General features: G+C 58.9%; 1 long non-coding RNA gene and 1 pseudogene across 1 annotated transcript; both read left to right on the top strand.

Moving 5' to 3' along the window:
• Nucleotides 1-687: 687 nt before the first annotated feature.
• On the top strand, nt 688-1,554 carry LOC125107788 (calmodulin-like; annotated as a pseudogene).
• Nucleotides 1,555-11,376: 9,822 nt separating this feature from the next.
• Nucleotides 11,377-13,753, top strand: LOC125107789 (uncharacterized). Its single transcript, XR_007129655.1, has 2 exons — nt 11,377-12,360; nt 13,310-13,753. It is a non-coding gene; the product is annotated as an uncharacterized LOC125107789 (long non-coding RNA).
• Nucleotides 13,754-17,306: the final 3,553 nt, after the last annotated feature.

Genomic DNA, 17,306 nt, shown 5'->3' with positions numbered 1-17,306 from the left:
TCCTCCCCCGTGTCCTCACGAGAAGCTTGACCCTAGCGATGGAGCGGGATCAGAGGAATCACGGAGCCCGAGGAGAGGTATTCTGGGGGGACAAGAAGCTCCTTCCTCCGAAATCACACATGGAACTTTGGTGTCGTACACAGCACCACCAGATGCTGGGTTCTGCGTGCGCCCAGGCCCCTCGCTTGCTCGGAGATGCCAGCAGCAGTGGGTCACATCTTCCATCTATAGATCTGGAGGCCACTCCTGGGCTGGAAATTTTAAGGATGCCCATGGGTCCACCCTGGTAGAATTCCAAGCAATTCTCCTGTATCCGCCTCTACTGGCCTGCCCTGTGGGATGAGAGCCTGGCAGCAGCCCAAGAGGAGCACAGAAAGGAACACCAGACAGTCCCCCTCTACTCCAAGACCTGCTGTGGCCACCAAGGGAGGCTCTCTTTCCCTTCCCAGCCATGGTCTCTGTGAGAAGCTTCCAAGGGGGCACCTCGGCTCTCAGGGCCCAGGGAGGCTGGCAGGCCACTGATGGCCCCCACGCAAGGTCGCTCCAGTGTCTCCAGGGCGGGCCCTGCCACTCTAGTTCCTGCATTTCTGGTCTGTCACTGGTCTGTCCCTCCCTGGGAGGAGGATTTCGCCCAAGGACATGGGGAGGGTGGAGAGCATTACCCCTCCCTTGCTCCAATTGCAGAAAAGGAGGGGGCTCCCATCCCACTGAAAGGCTGCCACGGGAGCTCTGCCCTCACACAGACTGGCCTACCTGTCCTGGTCCCTGGTCCCCAGCTCGGACGTGAGCCCTTTGAGCCAGTCAGCAGCCAGGTCGGCAGCTCCGTGACAGGTGTGACTGACATGGCCGAGGAGTTGTCTGCGGAGCAGGTGGCTGAATTCAAGCAGCTTTCCTCCAGATTTGACAAGAATGGGACGGCACCATCGACACCCGGGAGCTGGGTGCAGTGATGCGGGCCCTGGGTAAGAATCTGTCAGAAGAGGAGCTGAAGGAGCTCATCGCCCACGTGGACACGGATGGTGACGGCGTCATCAGCTTCCAGGAGTTCCTGGCAGAGATGGCCAAGAGGATGAAATCCTGGGGCAGCGAGCAGGACATACGGGAGGTCTTCCGTGCCTTCGACCTGGACGGCAACGGCCGCATCAGTGTGGACGAGCTCAAGCAGGCCATGGCCAAGCTGGGCCAGACGCTTTCCCAGGAGGAGCTGGACGGCATGATGCAGGAGGCGGACGTGAACAAGGACGGGCAGGTGGATTACGAGGAGTTCCTGCGCATCCTCTCCCAGAAGTGAGGCCCCGCCCCGGCCCGTCTCCTGCTCCTCCTGCCTTCTCGGGGCCTCCGCTTCTGCGGCCGGGACGTCAGGGGGCCGTCTGGGTGGTGGAGGGGAATTACCTACTCTCTCTTGGGTCTGGAGTCTGTGCTCTGTGCCCGGCGAGACCTTAGAGCGGCTCCTGTAGAGAAGCGGGGAGCCCCCGCCGCACCCAAGGCAATGGCGGTTGAAATAAAAGGAGTGTGAGCTCTGAGGGCGGTGTGTGCCGGTGCTTGAGTGCTTTGTGGGAAGGTAGAAAATCGAAGCCTCCGGACGGTGGTATCTGGGTTTCTTCTGCGCCTCTGCCCCCTTCCCTGGGCCATGGGGGAGAACCAGCCTGGGCGGGCCTGACGGTGCTCCCCCAGCGTCTCCCAGATGCCCGGGGAGGAGAACAGGTGCGGGAGGGGTGTGTCGGACTGGGAGGGGACACGAGAGGCACGTTTCTTTGCCTTAAGGTTCTGCTTGAGCTTCCGGGTCCAGACTGGAGGCTGGAGCTGGAGCCTGGGACTGGGACACTGTCTACGCCACAGACAATAACGTTAGCATCCTTTGCACGTCGTCGTCCTCTGCTGCCCCAACTGCGCTCGAACGGGGTTTGTGGCCCTGCAGTGCGGCTCCCCAGAATCAGGCCCCTTGGAGGCTGCTGGTCACAGTTTGAGAGGCTCCCTTCCTCGTCCTGGTTCTCAGGGGTGGCTCAACCCAAGGGCGATCTGCCCAGGAGGAAACCGAGGCCCACGGTGGCATTGGGTTGAAGTCCTGGGGTTGTAGGGGAGGCAGACGAGCCCTAGGCCTCGGGATTCGGAAAGCACACAGGGTTTCCCCGCATCGTCTGCAACCTGTTGTGCGTCCTGGGTGCCGTGCGATGGCGGGCTTTGCTTCCTCCTTCGTGAAATGAGCTTTTCCTTTACTTTTGGCGATGACTTACTTTGCCTTAACCTAGCTGTGCCAAGTCAGTGGTTCTCAGCCCAGGGTGGGGAGACAGAGCCAGCTTCCCTGGGGGGGCGGGGATATTGCAAAACACCGGCTCCCGCCCTTTCTGCCTGCCCCTCATTCCAGCGAGGGCGGGGTGAGTGGCAGAGCCTGCCCAGTGCACCCCAGTGCAGCGGGGACAGGGACAGATCAGGGGTAGTGGTGGGGCGGTGCTGCGGCTCGGATGACATCTTTCTGTTTTCTTTTCTCCCATTGGGCATCATCGTGGGTCATTTCAGTCTCCTGTGACCCTCACATGCTTCTATCTCTTTCCCAGCCCTGTCCTCAGATCAAGTCCCCAGGTACGGCCAGACCCCCCCATCCTGAAGCCCAGCAGGTGTCAGACACAGGATAACCCTGTGTCCAAACAGGGTTGAGGACTGGGAGAGCTGGTGGGCTGGGGAGGCTCTGAGGCAGGAAACCTCAGCTCCCCTAAGGTTCTGAGGGAGACAGGGGACGGACTGGGGAGCAACATGACAGAGGTGTGGGATCTGGGGGAGGTTCGGACGTGACAATAAGAAGGGGCAAAGGCAGCCACCAGGCCTGGTGTAGTGAGGAAAGGAGTGGCAGAAATACTCCCCGGTCCAGGACAGGGGTGGTTCCCTCCAGAAAGTCCCTGTCCCCTTACGGACATAGGTCACAGAGGTCTGAGTTTCTAAATTAGTGAGTCCTAAATGCCAAGCTGGCCCAAGGTGAAGGTTTCCAGGCTCTGGGTGGAAACAGGAAAAAGTAAAGACCTTCCCAACTAGCTTAAGTGTATGCTATGTTTAAAATTCTGAGAATATGCTCATTCTGTATTTTCTGTGTTAAATGTGTTTCCTTCCATGAAGCCACTATGATGGCTGGTGACGGTTCTGTGAGTTTTTTTTTTTTTTTTCATGTTCTTACTCTGAAAAATGAAGAGTCCTTACAAAGTGCCCCCAGTGAATGTGGGTATTTCACTGTCCCCCGGCCCCAAATGTCTGAGAACTGCTGCTGGAGGAGGTGGAGTGTAAAATCGATTTTCTTTTTTTAAAAAAAAAGATAACCCCCCGCAAACATGGGGCTCATGCATGGGAAGAGAAAACTCCCACAGTCAACAGCGGGCGCGTGTTCAGGACTGCTGTTTGCTTGGGACAGGGAGGCGAGGGCCCCGGGGGTCGTCCCCCACGCCTTCTGAGCTCGCTGCCTGCTTTGGCGTGACTAGCTCGTCTGTCCTTTGTGTTTTCAGACGTCTACAAAGAGCCCTGCTCAACATTATGCATGTGGCACTCGAAAGACTGGAACTGGTGGAGGGAAGGAGAGATGTGACGCCCTTGGCGGCCCCTGGGGGCTAGGAGGTGGGGCGCCTGAGTCGCTCCCTCACGAGGTGTTCCTGGGACGAGGGGTGTGGGGCCAGAAGGCAGGAACAGAGCAGCAGGAGCGTCTCTCTGTCTCTTGCCCCCCCGAGGGCGAACGGGGAATCTGAGGGTCTGGAAAGGAAGTGACTCACTTCAGGTCTCCACTGAGGGACAGATGTGTGTGGACCTCAAGGATTCAGAGATGGCCCCCCTCCAGCAGTGCCTCCTTCCCCCTCTCCCCCCCAGAGCTTCTTCCGTCCTGAGACCCTGGCAGCCCCGCCGCAAGGAGGAAGGACTCCTTGGGCATGGGGGGGCTCTGCTGGAGAGGCTGGTCGGGACCCACAGGAGCATCTTCTGGCAGGTCACGCACGAGGCTGACGACCTTCTCGCTACACCCGGGCCTCTAGGAGATGCGCAGAAACAGACTCAGCAGCGACTTCCCATCTCCTGGAGGACCTTCGAGGGTGGAATCCAAGTTTGGGAAGCCGCTGGCCCCAATCTAGAGCACTGGGGAGGACGGGAAGGAGTTCGAGAAGTGTCCCCAGAGCCAACACAGCCTGGGGTGACTTCAGGGAGAGTCAGTTCCCTGGACGTCAGTTTGCCAAGACTGGATCTGCCCCTGGCCTATTTGCTGGTATTTCCCAATTAAAAAAAATTTTGTTTGTAAAAACACTTTATGAGGATTACAGGGATTCATATTGGATGCGATGGTTTAAGACTCTGGAGTATTTCTGTGGCGTTTTCCTTGCCCGGTTGAGGGTTTGAGCTTCCTGGAGTTGTTGTGGTTTGGTCCATTACCTTTGGTCCATTACCAGGTTCACCTGAACCTCGCCCCAGCACCTGACGAAGATGGACGTTCTCTATGTTCTGTTCTTGGTTTGCTCCTGTGTTCATTTTCGTCCGTTGGGCCCATGACTCTTGGGGAGGAGAATAGCGTCTCTTCAAGACGGAGTAGCTGTGTGGGCCTCCGGCGGCAGGAGTCTACGGACCGGGGACCAGGAGGTCTGTCTTCTCACAGGTTTTCAGTAGAGGCCACTGCTTTGGTTCACAGACACGGACCCGGTCAGACAGACACTTCGGTGTTCGGTCTGGCGGTATTTGGTAAAGGCTCAGCATCTGAAATAGTTTTCAGCCACGGACCGGACACTTAGCGGAGCAGAACCCAACTGAAAAGTCTACTGTGAGGAAAGAGTTCGGGGAAAGCAAAACTAGTCTGAGCTGAAGCAAAATCCTTCCCAGTCCCTTCAAGACATTAACCAGGACGTGGGTTTTAGATGAATTACTCCACTCCTGGTCAAAACAGCGATTTCAAATTCCATATACTGAATAATACATTTTCTCATTGAATAGCCCCGGATTTTTGAAAATCCCAATTTACATCCATTCCCAACAGGCCTTTCTTTTCAGGAACCGTAGCAGATGTCTGCTCCTCCAGGAAGCCTTCCAGAACAGGCCCGGCCCATGGCGACTCCTACACAGACCCACCAGAGTGAAGGCTTGACTCTCCCCTCATCGAGGTGCATCTTGTGTTACAGCTTCTTGTGAATCAGGCCCTTCTTCCTCAGATCCCCAAATAATAATGCAAACTAGCCCACACTCGCACTGGGACCTGCCCTTGAACCCAGGATGTGCGGACCCCAGGAGTGTGGTTGGTCAGTTGCGAACCCTCCCCGCGCCTGCCCTGGGTGCCGTGTGCCCCAGCGGGCTCCTTCCCCCACGAGGCCTCACCTCTACCCCCGAGAGAGGCCTCCCCGCGCCCGCTGGCTTGGATGGGGCCTCTGCATTGTCTGCTCAACAGCACGAGAAAAGACCCGGAGTGACTGAGCAAGAGGCACCTCCCTGCTGTCGGTCCCCCACGTCCAGGATATACATTTCTAAAAGTCCTGCATCGGCCAGGGTGCTCTGGGGACGCAGTGGTGAATGGACGTGTAGAGGAGGGATGTAAGAGGAAATTTGTTACAGGAATTGGCTCATGTGATTATGGCGGCCGAGCGGTCCCCTGATCCACGGTATCATTCAGCCGGAGTCTGAAAGCCCAAGATCCAGGCGGGCCCCCGTCCTGGCTCAGAACGGGAGTGACCTCACCCTTCCTCCGCCATTCTGTTCTCTGTGGGCCCTGGATGGACTGTTGGTGCCCCTACCCTGGAGAAGGCCACCTCCTCCCCACACAGACACACACCCAGCCTCTGGGGGTCCCATGGTCCAGCCAAGCTGACAGTAAGAATGAACCATCATAAGCTCACTCTTTCCTGGTGTGGAAACAGGGAGGGTCCGGGTGGCGTAGGTCACAGGACACACAGAAATGAGATGTCAGGCCATTGTACCAGCACTCTTCACAGGGCACCGTCCCCTCTGCCACCCAGATACAGGGCCTGCAGGGCCCAGAGTCGCAGGAAAACATCTAGATAAGACACCTTGTCCCATTTTCTCATAAACTAGTCCAGGTTTTGAGTTTTAGGGTCCACAGTGTGGCTGCCAAGCCCCTGTCTTGCTGAACTGCTCAGTTACCCTCTAGAGGGAGCACAGCCCGCCTCTCCCAGCCACCGCCCACCCACACAGGAGCGCCCCTGCTCCCCCCCGCCCTTGCCCCTGGTTTTCCTCCATGTGGGAAAGCACCCAGGCACCCTGTTCTGCAAGCTCCTTCTTGCTGATCTACACTGTTTACCATCCTCGGGCTCTCGTCTCCTGCTGCAGATGGCCTCACGCCCAAGGCACTGGCCCCACTGTGCCTCTCACCTCCCCGGGTCCAGCCTATGCCTGCTGTCTTCTGTTTCTGTTTGCTTGTTTTTTAAAAAATTTAATTAATTTATTTGACACACAGAGAGAGTGAGCACAAGGAGGGAGAGCGGCGGACAGAGGGAGAGGGAGAAGCAGGCTCCCTGCTAGCAAGGAGCCTGAAATCATGAGCCGAGCTGAAGGCAGACACTTCACCGATGGAGCCCCCCAGGCGCCCCTGCACCTGCCTTTTGGTGAAAGCAGCGACACGTCCCTTCAGCAAACAACTGAGGTACCCGAGAGCTGCTGAAAAAGGCCATGCGTGGATCCCCCGATATTCTGACCCCCAGAAGGTCTGGAGCACTCCAGTGTTCTGACCCTCAGTTGGCCTGGGGAGACTGATGATCTGCCCCTCCAGCTGGGCCAGGGGCCCAGGTTTGAGCATCTGTTCTATGTTCCCAAGTGCCTGCGTGGCCAAGATGGAGAAGCCACGAGTAAAAAGTGCTGCTCCAGCCTGTCCCTGGAAACCATGACTCTACCAGGTGCCCACACCCCTAACTCGTCCCTCGCCCCACTGGGCAGATGGGCACGGCCTGTGGGGGGGGAATCCGGGGGAGGAGGCACTCATCTCTACAGGTCTCCATGGTGGGAGGCTGCTGGTTGCACAAGTCAAGTCTGAGTCACTCTGTTTGGGAACAGATGGCGCTGTGTTTGGTGACCTGCTGCCCCGATACCCACCCTGCCACCCCGAGACGCTGGGTGCCAGCAACTTCACCAGTCTCCTGGAGGAGCCGTGCTTCCCTGCACCCAGAGCATGTGGTCGTGACAGCGGTGGTTACATCTGTCCATCCATTCACTCATTCTGCAGTGTCTTCCTGGACCACCCACCTTATTATGTACGGGTCTGTGAGGACACAGAAGGGATGTCACACCGGCCTCTGCCCTCTAAGGGAGAGGAGATGTGGGCATGAACGAACACATGCAAGGACAGCGGGTGGCAGGTGTCTCTTCGATGGATTCCAGTGTCCTGGGTGTGCAGGGTGAAGGGTGCCCCGGGCTGGGGCTGGGGGTGGGGAGCTCTCAGCAGGTGGGAGAACGTTCTTGGCAGAGGAACCTTGAGACTAAAAGGATGGCGGTGGGGACATGCCATGCCTTTTCGGGGCATCCCAAAGCCCGGGAGCCAGGGGAGAGCCTGGAGCCCCATGACGGATGGCCCCATGACGGATGGAGTTTGGAAATCCTTTCAAGTACTAGTGGAGGCCTTTCCCAGCTCCGTGACCTGGGACTAGTCTATTACACCCTCTGCCTCAGTTTCCTTGTAAAATGGGAAGGAAATAATGTCTCTGTCAATGTTGCTGTGAGGCCCAAGTGAGTCATATGGAGAGAGAGCTAGCAGTGGGGGCCAGAGTAGCTTGCGTTAGAGAAGCAGCGTAATCTGTGCATTGTTAGTGTGTTGGTTTTTTTCCAGAAGATCGACTGGAGGCTCGCTGAAGGTTTTTAATCAGAGGAGGTGTGTGGGCACACCGGTGCTCCTGGAAGGTTATTTCTCAGCGGCATGCGGGATGAACCAGAGCGGGGACCCGGGTCCCCAAGGAGGCTAATGTGACGCACTGAGCCTGAGCTGATAAGGGAAGGGAAGGGGGCAGACAGCTGGGCTGGGGGAGCCCCTTTGGCTGGTGAACCACAAAGCGAGGGCAGGGCTCTGGGTGGGGCTGACTCTGTGTCCCCCTGAGCCTGGGGCCGGTGGGGAGGGGCTCAGCCACACCAGGGCAGGACCATGCCTGGGCCGCGAGGCTCGGGAGCTACCCCTGCTCTTGCTGCTGTCAGAGGACCGGCTACCCTTGGACCGGTGAGCCTCTTGCTGTGCCAATTGGCAAAAACACATTCAGTTCTCAGAATCCTGAAGCCACAGGGAGCCCGAGAGCCTCAGGCTCTGGTCGGAACAGGACAGAGTGCACCGCTCATCAAACTCCCCGGGGGACCTGCCCAGCCTCCAGAAACAGAGGGAAGAAAAGCTCGGGACCCCCTCTGGCCAGGACTGTGGGGGCCAAAACATAGAAGTGTTCCTAAGCCTTTCTGTCCACCCACCTCCCTCCAGGAAAGGGCCTTACCCCGACCCCAACACATTCAGTTGTGGGGAAGGGGACTTCTGGGCTACTTCAGGCATCTGCTCCAGGAACGGGGGAGAGGGGAGGAGGCGGGGTAGGGAGGAGAAGGAGGTGTGCACAGGGAACTGGGGCACTCCTGGGGCACTCTTGTGGGGGCAGGTGTGGAAGAGGCTCCGTGATTCCTTCCTCCTCTCTCTCCCTCCTCTTGGCTCTCCTTTCAACAAACCTGTGTAAGGCACAATTATTCCAGGCACAGCGGTAGGTGTTGGTGATCAAGAAAGTGCCCATCTTGACAGCACTCTCCATCAGGGACAGGGACACAGGCAGGAGTGCCCGCTGGGGGACCTGTCACCCCATGGGTCTTGGGACTGACCCTGCCACAGGGAGAGAGGCTGCCAGACAGGACATCTCCACTGGGCCTTGCTGCTGGCCCCTGGGGGGCCCTGCAGACCACCGGCTGGTGGGCACTCAGGGCTCAGGGCAGAGTTCTGGGCTGGCTGGGGCTGGCTGCCAGACTCCCCTCTTCGGGCACCTTGTCTGCCTGTCTTTCTGCTTGGAGACACTCAGTTGCCCAGATGGTTTGCCTGAGGGGAGAGGGATGGGCTGCCTGAGCAGCCCTGTAATCCTCTCTTCTCCTTGTCATTGGAATTCTGGAATTTTCTAAGGATGAAGCTCCTTCCCAACGCCATCACCTTGGGCGGGTCCCACCCTCTGTTGCCCTGAGAAAGAAGCCCGGGTGGCAACAGGGGGATGGGGCAGAGACGGCGGGCATGGGGGGGCATCAGGGACAGGCTGCGAAGAAAGCGTCTGCTGCTGTCTAGAGACCTGGCTTCAGCTGCTCTTTTTGTCACTGGGGTCTCGGCATAAACGTCAGCCTCTCGGAGAGGCCACCTGGCCGCCCGGTCAAGCTGAAGAGCACCCCCGTCTGATACTGCGCCCATCCCCCACCCCTCAGCCAGAGCACAAGCTTCAGGACAGCTGGACTCTGTCTTGCTCATTGCTGGTCTCCGAGCACTGGACTCAATTCTGTAGGAAGGAGGAGCCTGCCGATGGCCCTCCTTTCCACCTCTGGGCACCGCCTTCTAAAGGGGTGGAGACATGCTGGGACCCTTTCAGAGAATGATCTAGAAGACCCCCCCCCCCCCCCGCGCGGATGTGTCTGCGGGGGTGCAGGGGGCTGTTGGACCTGAGCAGGGGCTGCTGAATCCCTGAGGAGCAACCTCCCACCCCAGGGACTCAGACCTGCCCCAAGTGGCCCCAGGGCTAAAATCAGGGCTGGGAGTGGGGCTGGGCGGGGTGGAAGGGGTTTGACTCAGCAGGACGGTGCTCCCCAGGGGGCTCCCCCAGGCTCTGCGGTTGCTCTGGAGGTGGGGAGGAGATTCGTTCATCTTCCCACAGGCTTGGCTGTGGGGACACTGGATACTCCTCCCTTTTCTGCTGTTCCGTGGTTCCCTAACTGCCCAAGACGGGTCTCAAGATCCTCGTTTTACTGGAGATAATGAGATGCACCGCAGGTCGGTGTCCTTCCCGGCCTCCAGAAACTTAACAACCGGCCGTGTGAAATGGGGCAGAGACTGGGGTTAGCCCTGGGGTCCCGGGCCGCTCACTTAGTGGTGATTTGCCTCCGCGGTCCTCAGGGATCACATGTGGGGGGTCAAAGCTGTCAGCCTCACAGAGGAGCAAAGAAGGCTCCTGGGGCACCTTCAGTGCAGAGGGTGGCCCCAGTTCTGTGGCTACATGGGCTCCGGTGGGCTCCCCACACCCCGGATCCCCACCACCTGGGGAAACAAAAGAAGCACTGGCCAGCAATTACTGTTTGTGTGCTAAAAACACAACTTAGGAATGAGGGCTCCTGGGTAGACAAAGGTTTGGCTGGAGGGTGCACAGGGCTCCCCGGGGCCTGGGGGCAGCCGGCAGGGAGGACCTGGGAGAAGGGTGGGGATGTGGGTCCCCAGAGGGGTCCATCTGGAACCCAGCTCCCCCTGCTGCTTTCCGCAGACACAGTGAACGTGGGGTAGGGCTCCCCGGTCTCAAGAAGGACTGGGGCCGCGGATGGCCACTCAAGCCAGCGGTCCATGGGACTGTGCCCTGCTCTCCCCATGCAGTCTTCCCAGACCAGGCTGGGGCGGGGTGGGACTGGAGCACCCAGCTCTGTAACGGAGACTCGGTTGCCCTCTGGGGCTACGGCAAAGACGAGCACTGGAGCCGTGGTCCTTGGGAGCAGAGAAGGCAAGACGGTGTGTGCCACCCACCGCCAGGACACGGCGCCTGGGAGGGATGTGTGTGTGCTGGGGTGGGGCGAGGTGGGAGCCTCAAGGCAGAGGAGGCCCACCTGTAGCAGACCAGACTTCCTTCACCTCCCCGTGCTCTGTCCTTCTTCCCATGCCACCTTCTCTGATGGCCCTAGAGAGCTCAGCTTCTGAGTTCTAGAAGAAACAGGCAGTACCTCCCGTGAGCTTTGCCGACAACCCTGTGTGGGGTGGGCAGGGGTGGGGAAGGGAGTGACGTGGACCTTGGCACTGACCTTGCGTTAGATCTTGGGCACAGTCTCTCGGCCCTGGTTTTTCTGTTTGAAAATCAGGGGGTAGCGCAATGCCTCTTTCTCCGCAGAGCTGCTGTGGTTGTTAGCGCGGAGATTACTTTGGACCCACTGACACCCCGTGCAGGGGCAGCTTCACAAGGCAGGGCACTCGCGTGGCTTCCCTCAGGCCCGGGCGTCCCTGCAGGGGCTGGTCAGAGCCCCTGGGCTTGGGACCCAGGCCCGCCATGGTGATTTACTTCTGCAGCTTTGGGCGGAGCCTGAGCGTCCACAGGGCTGCTCCGCTGCTCTCTGGGTTTTCCATGAGGCAGAAGGGGATTTCCTGGCAGGAACCACCGTGGTGTCCCCCGGGGCCAGTGGGGAGAAATGGTGGAAACGGAGCCCGTTGTCTCTCCCCGAACAGTGCTGGCCCCTTGTTCTGTGCACTGGCAAAAGAGGGGGAAGAAAGTTTTCAGGCATTTTTAGGCCAGAGGATTGTGTTTGTGTGGATGCTGTGATGCTCACAGGGAGTTACAACAAACCGCTGGGAAGGAAACTGGGGGGCAGAGGGGGAAGGAAGAAACAGAAAAATAAATAATTCAAATGGTCGTTCTGAAAGCACCCCAAAGATCGCTGAAGGCACTGATGGCTGCAGTTTGGTCCCTGAGCTGAATTTAGGACGCAGAATGACAAACACAGCAAAGGTGAGAGCAGACCTCCCTTTGGTATCTAGGCAAGACTTGTTAATATGATTTTGTTTTCAGAACATTGATTGTTACTGTTTCCTCCCATTTGTAGGAAGGAAAGCTGGTTTTCTACTTAATAATCGGACATAAAGGGGTCTTTTAGAATAAATACAGAACCAGGAGGTGGAAACACATCCAGCAGAGAAGCGTGCAAAAGACACCGAGTCGTGATGGTGGCTCTCTGGGCAGTGACCCTTTGGAAACACAGGGGGGACCAAGCATCCCCGCCCCCCAGAACCTGGAGGACAGGACCCAGGGCACTGAGGGGTGGGTCTGACTGTGGTCCCCGAGGATACAGGCACGAGTGTGGGTGGGTGGGAGTGTGGGGGACACAGAGTAGGAACAGTAGGAACAGGGAAAGGGGGAGAAGATGTCACCTGCAAAGCTGCCCAGGGAGAAGCGGGGGCTCAGGGCTCGAGCTGGAGGCCAAAATGTGGTCACGGCACGGAGGGGACCCTAAAGACACAGCTTCCAAATCTTCTGATTCGTTTGGGCAGAGGTTTTGAAAACTCCCTGGAGGCCTCAGAACTTTTGTTTTTGCTCGTCAAGAAAAACCCCAGAGTGGCTTTTGGTCTCATGACCTGTGACTCTCCTTCTGCCCAGGCCCCGGCAGGCAGAGCTGCGGGAAGCCGGGAACACTTGTGTCTGCCCAGTCCAGGAGCGCCAGAGAACTAAGGTGCCCTGCAGTGATGTCAGGACGGATGGACGTCTGGCAGGGGCTCCCAGGACAGACAGACCTGTGGCTGACGTGATTGGGCTCCGGAGCCAGGGCCTTGGGCCAGTCACTTCTGGAAGCTTCAGGCATAAAGAGGAGTGCAGACAGGCACCGGCAGCGTGCTGTGGCCAGGTGTGCCCTCCAGGGCTGCCCTGTCTGCCTCTCGTCCTCCTGCTGGCCTCCAGCATGCACACAAGCTCGGCGGCCAGCAGCTGGTGGACCACCCCAGTCCTGAGCACCCTTTCTGGTGAGCCTGGAGCAGGACAAGGACCGCTCTCTCCTATCATTCCAGGCAGTGGCTGTCCTTCCCAGGCTGGGGTTGTCGTGGGAAGGGGCACGGTGGAGTCTGGGAGGTCCCCCGGGTCCTCCCAGGTGAAACATGGGGACAAGTGCTGGGAGGTGGATGCCACCTAGCCTGACACTGAGGTGGCCTCTTGGTAAAATGCAAGAACTAGCAGAATGTGGGAGGGACAGGACATGGGGGCCAACTGCAGGGAGGGGACTGCTCCCCCTGGGGCTCAGGATGGCCAGATGACAGGAGCCTACCCTTGGCCTGCACTTAGCTGATGGAGGAACATTTCTGAACACAGCAAGCTCTGCTCTGGGGGTGCAGGAGGTGGGGGCCGGGGGGCAGGAGTGCGGGACACGGCCAGCCTGGAAGCCAGTCTGAGGCGTCAAGGTCGCTCATGTGCAGGAAGGGAGCTCCCGACTGGAGTCGTCCCAGGCTTTCCTTTCCCACGCTGGTGCAGCGGGTTGCCAGGGAACGTGCCTTAAGGGAGGTTCATGGCAGCAGCTCCCTGCCATTTCCATGGCCCCCATGTACTTGGGCAGGGAAACCATTTAAAAATAAAACCCGTGCCGAGGTCCGCGGAGGCAGGTGGTTACGGTTCGGCCGCATTTGTCCCATCAGTTCAGCCCGATCAGCTGCGCTCCTCGTCCTGGATAATCTTACAGCAGCATCCGGTTCCCGCGCGGCCTGCGGCCACCAGGCTCGATGACAGACCTGTGCCTGCCACTCTGAGCTCGTCCGGGATCGTGACTTCGATTGGCGGTGAATATTTGAAGTCCCCATTTGTTACATCCGTCCGCGGCATCTTGACACGTCCAGCACGTGTGTCCCCGTTACAGTCCCTTTGGGGCGACGCGCAGCTGCTGAGGGTCACCGTCAGTCTCTCCAAGGGGTCTGCTGCACGTCCGCCATGCTCCCTGAAGCGAATTTCCAGAATACCTAGCCCGAGAGTTTAGGTCAGGTCGTTCCAGCCCTGACCCCTGCAGCCAGCCTCTCCAGCCGTTTCCCCGGGAGGCTGTAAGAGAGAGCAGTTTGCTTACATTATGAAAATAAAGTTAACAAGCCCGAGCCATGGCACTGAGGCACCTGGGGGTGCACATGAATTACAGCTGGGACAAACACACGGTTGCAGGCTCCTGGCAGCCACTGCCACATCCACTGCCGCGGCCCTGTCATCTGAAGCAGAGCACGGGTCTTGGGGCACCCATGTCACGTCCTCTGTCCTAAGCGTCACCCGGCTCCACATTTCTTGGCTGAAGGAGGCTGCCATGTGGGAGTCCCTGCAGAATCGAGGGCTCCAGGTGTGTGACTCAGTCTCCCCAGCTTGGCGACCGCACGCGGTGATGGTGTCTGGGCCTTCCAACCCAAGGCTGGCAGCAGGCAGGCTCAGGACAGCCCAAGATGAGGCCCTTCTACTGCTTTCAGGGAGCTCCCTCTGACTCTAGCAAGCACATGGGGAGACTGGTGATCTGAGGCGGAAGAGGGACCCAAGGAAGGCCAGACTGGGTCTGGCTGGCTGCTCCCTGCACCCTGAGTTGGAGTCTGCAGGGCCCCGGATCCGTAGCAAAGCATGGTGGGGGAGCCAGGCGGGCGCCGTCTGATCCCTCCCGGGCTCCCCTGCCTACCAGGACCTGCCTCAGGACCCTTTCTCCTGACTTTGTCTGGGACTCTGGCCTTGGGCTTGGTGCACCAGTGACTCCATGTCAGTCACTGGATTCTCCTCCACCTGCCACCCAGGTGTCCTGATCAACCCGCCACCACACTGTCGGCTGCCGGAAGGCCCAGAAGCCGGTCTGGGGGCTGGTGGCACTGGGGTTTCCTGCCTGATTAGAAGAGCCTTGTCTCTGCCTTTGGACACACTTGAGCAAACCTTAAGACGCTGTCAGTCACAAGGAGTAAAGAAAAGGACAAGTTGTATGTCAAGTGCCTGGAATGGCATTGGCCTCAGGCCTGGGAAATCAGGGCCGCTGCTCTGGGCTCCTTACTTTGGAGGCCACTGGGGCGTCTCTCCACCTTGCCAAGCCCAGGAGGTCAGGACCCTTCTGGGCCACGTGGTCCTGCCAGCCAGAGCCCCACCCCGTCTTTTAGATCATGTTCCTGGTGCAGAGAAACGTAGAATTCCCTCCCAGATGACCCTGCGCCCACATCCGAGGCCTGTCTGCGTCTGGCCTGGGGGCTGGATCGCTGCCATTCGCACCCTTTGGCCCAAGGAGCAGTGGCTTGTGGGGAGAGGGGGTGTGGGTATGGACAGAACTTGGACAGGCGGACTGGGCACATGCGAGGGCCCTCCCGGCGCAGGACGGGGCTGCGTAGGAAGCAAAGGGGACAGATTGCAGGCTGGAGGCCAGCAGGAACAGGAGGGCTGTGGTGGGCACCCAAGAAATGGTCGCTCTCAACATCCTGTTGGTGAACCAGCCTGCTCACGAGTCTGACCAATCTTGTGCTATGGTTCTCGTCTACGAACAGCATCCATGTGGGAGAGAGAGGTGGGGGAGGGGAGGCAGATCGGGAGGAGAAGATGAGAGAGTCGCTCCTACACCTGCCGGGTGGGGGGAGTTGTGTGGAGTGTAGCCAGAAGCAGGCCGAGCTGGGGCCAGAGACGCCGGGCCCACCTCTCCAGGTCGTGGCTCGACCGCCATATGGGGCGGGCAAGTCAGTCCCTGGCGGTAAGACCAAGTGTGATTGAGTAAGACCGGGGCAGTCAAGGTCAGCCTATTTGCTCTGTCCACTGGGATGCACGATTCAGGGCGAGAGGGCAGCAGGCCTCAGGCTCAGACCACAGCCACGCCTGCCCAGTGTTTGTGTGACCTACGCCTCTGTTCTGGGCCACAGGAGACGAGCCTTGGTTTCTCTTCCTGATACTGCTTATTTGTTCTGTCTGGCTTGGTCCAAACCCCAAGGCTCGGATGAGCTCCCCCGGGCCGGACTGCCCAGGACTCTCCCCACCGTAGCCGTAGCCCTGCTGAGCTTTTAGGATTTGAGGGAGTAACTTGTTGCTGTGTAACAAACGATAGGAAAACCTCATGGCTCAAAACCGTCATAAACACAAATTATCTCGGTTTTTCTGGGAGCAACCTAGCTAGTGGTCCCGAGTCAGCACTTTTCATGAGTCAGGAAGCCAGCGGGTGAGGCTTGAGTCCGTGTGGAGGGTCTGCCGCCAGGAGACCCCCCAAAGCTGAGCCAGCGGGTGTGGGCGATGGGCAGGGGGCTCAGCTCTGCCTCCCGGGGCCTTTGCATGGGCCGGCTTGAGCGACCTGACGGCCCAGCATCTGGCTTCCTCCAGAGCGGGGGACCCTACACGCAGGAAGCAGAAGGGGCTTGGAAGTCACACGCTGTCCCGTCCATCTGACTCTGCTGGTGGTGCGGACCAGTGGGGCTGTGCTGTGGGAAGGGACCTGGCACGGTATGAATTCTAGGAGGTGGGGCTCATCAGGGGCCCTCGGTCGGGAGGGCGCGCCCAGGCCTGAGATTCTGGCAGTCTCCTTGACTCCTTGACACAGAGCCGAAATCACTTCGCCATTCTGGTGCGTTCAACAATCACGTTCACGCACATTCTCCGTGTCGGGAGAAGTGGTATTTCCTGGGGACATCAAGACCCAGCCATCTCGCAGACTGGCGGGGAAGGAGATGCTCAGGCTGGACAGTGTTGTGTGTCCCAGGGCGGGGATGCTTACCGGAGCAGGCGGTGGGAACGCATCGGGGGAGTCAGAGAAGGCTGCCTAGCACAGGGAAGGCCCCCCAGGTCCTGAGGGAGGAAGAGGAAGTCTGCAGGCAGAGGGAGGGAGAGAGGATAGAGGACTAGCATTCCAGGCGGGCAGACCCTGTGACCAGTGCAGAGCCCAAGCCGCCTGGGGCGGGGGGCCAGGGGTCTCAGCATGGTCCGCTGAGGATGTCACTTCTCCCATGTGCTCTGATTTTAGAACCTCTCAGAACCAGTGGAAAGTTCCGCATCCTTTGAATGTACTGTTAGGCAGGCAGAGGCCCAGGTTGCACTTGTCTGTTACGCAACAAAGAAGCCTGTTGGAAAGCGCGGGGAGATGAAGCCTGCGCGGGGAGATGAAGCCTGGAGGAGCTGGCTGTGAGTTAGAACAGCAGAGAACGACAGGATAGTTTCCATCCGTGGAAAAGACTGCCTCATGCTCCTTGCCTGGAGGCAAACATGATTTCGGGGTTTTGGGGGCTCCTCCCCAGTTGCTCAGATAGGGTGTGCGGGGTTGTGTATCTGCACGCCTGTGTGCCATTTCGTTTTGGAAAAAGGCGCTGCCCCCTGGGGTGAGCACACGCGCAGGGGTCCGCAGGAGCACACGTGATGACAGGCCTGCCCAGACCCCGAGAGCTTAAAGCCTGTGCTGAGTTTCCACCTACATCCGCCACCCCCTAAAATGCATCAGACCTTTGATGGTAGGAAAAGTGAGGCTCCAGCTATTTACTTACACGTGTGGTTTGTGAGGTCTGCCCTGTGGCCGGCTTCATTGTCATCTGTCTTGGATTACGTATTCCTCTGGGGCAGAGACTTTGGGCTACGCCCCTCCCTCATGTGCTGCCCCTGGAGAGGGACTGCACGGGAGCATCTGAGACAGGACAGAGAACAGGGGAGGCGGGGGGTGAGGGCTCCAGC

This window comes from Lutra lutra, chromosome 8 (assembly GCF_902655055.1).
Source record: "Lutra lutra chromosome 8, mLutLut1.2, whole genome shotgun sequence".
NCBI lineage: Eukaryota > Metazoa > Chordata > Mammalia > Carnivora > Mustelidae > Lutra > Lutra lutra.
This window is presented reverse-complemented; position numbering and strand designations above follow the sequence as displayed.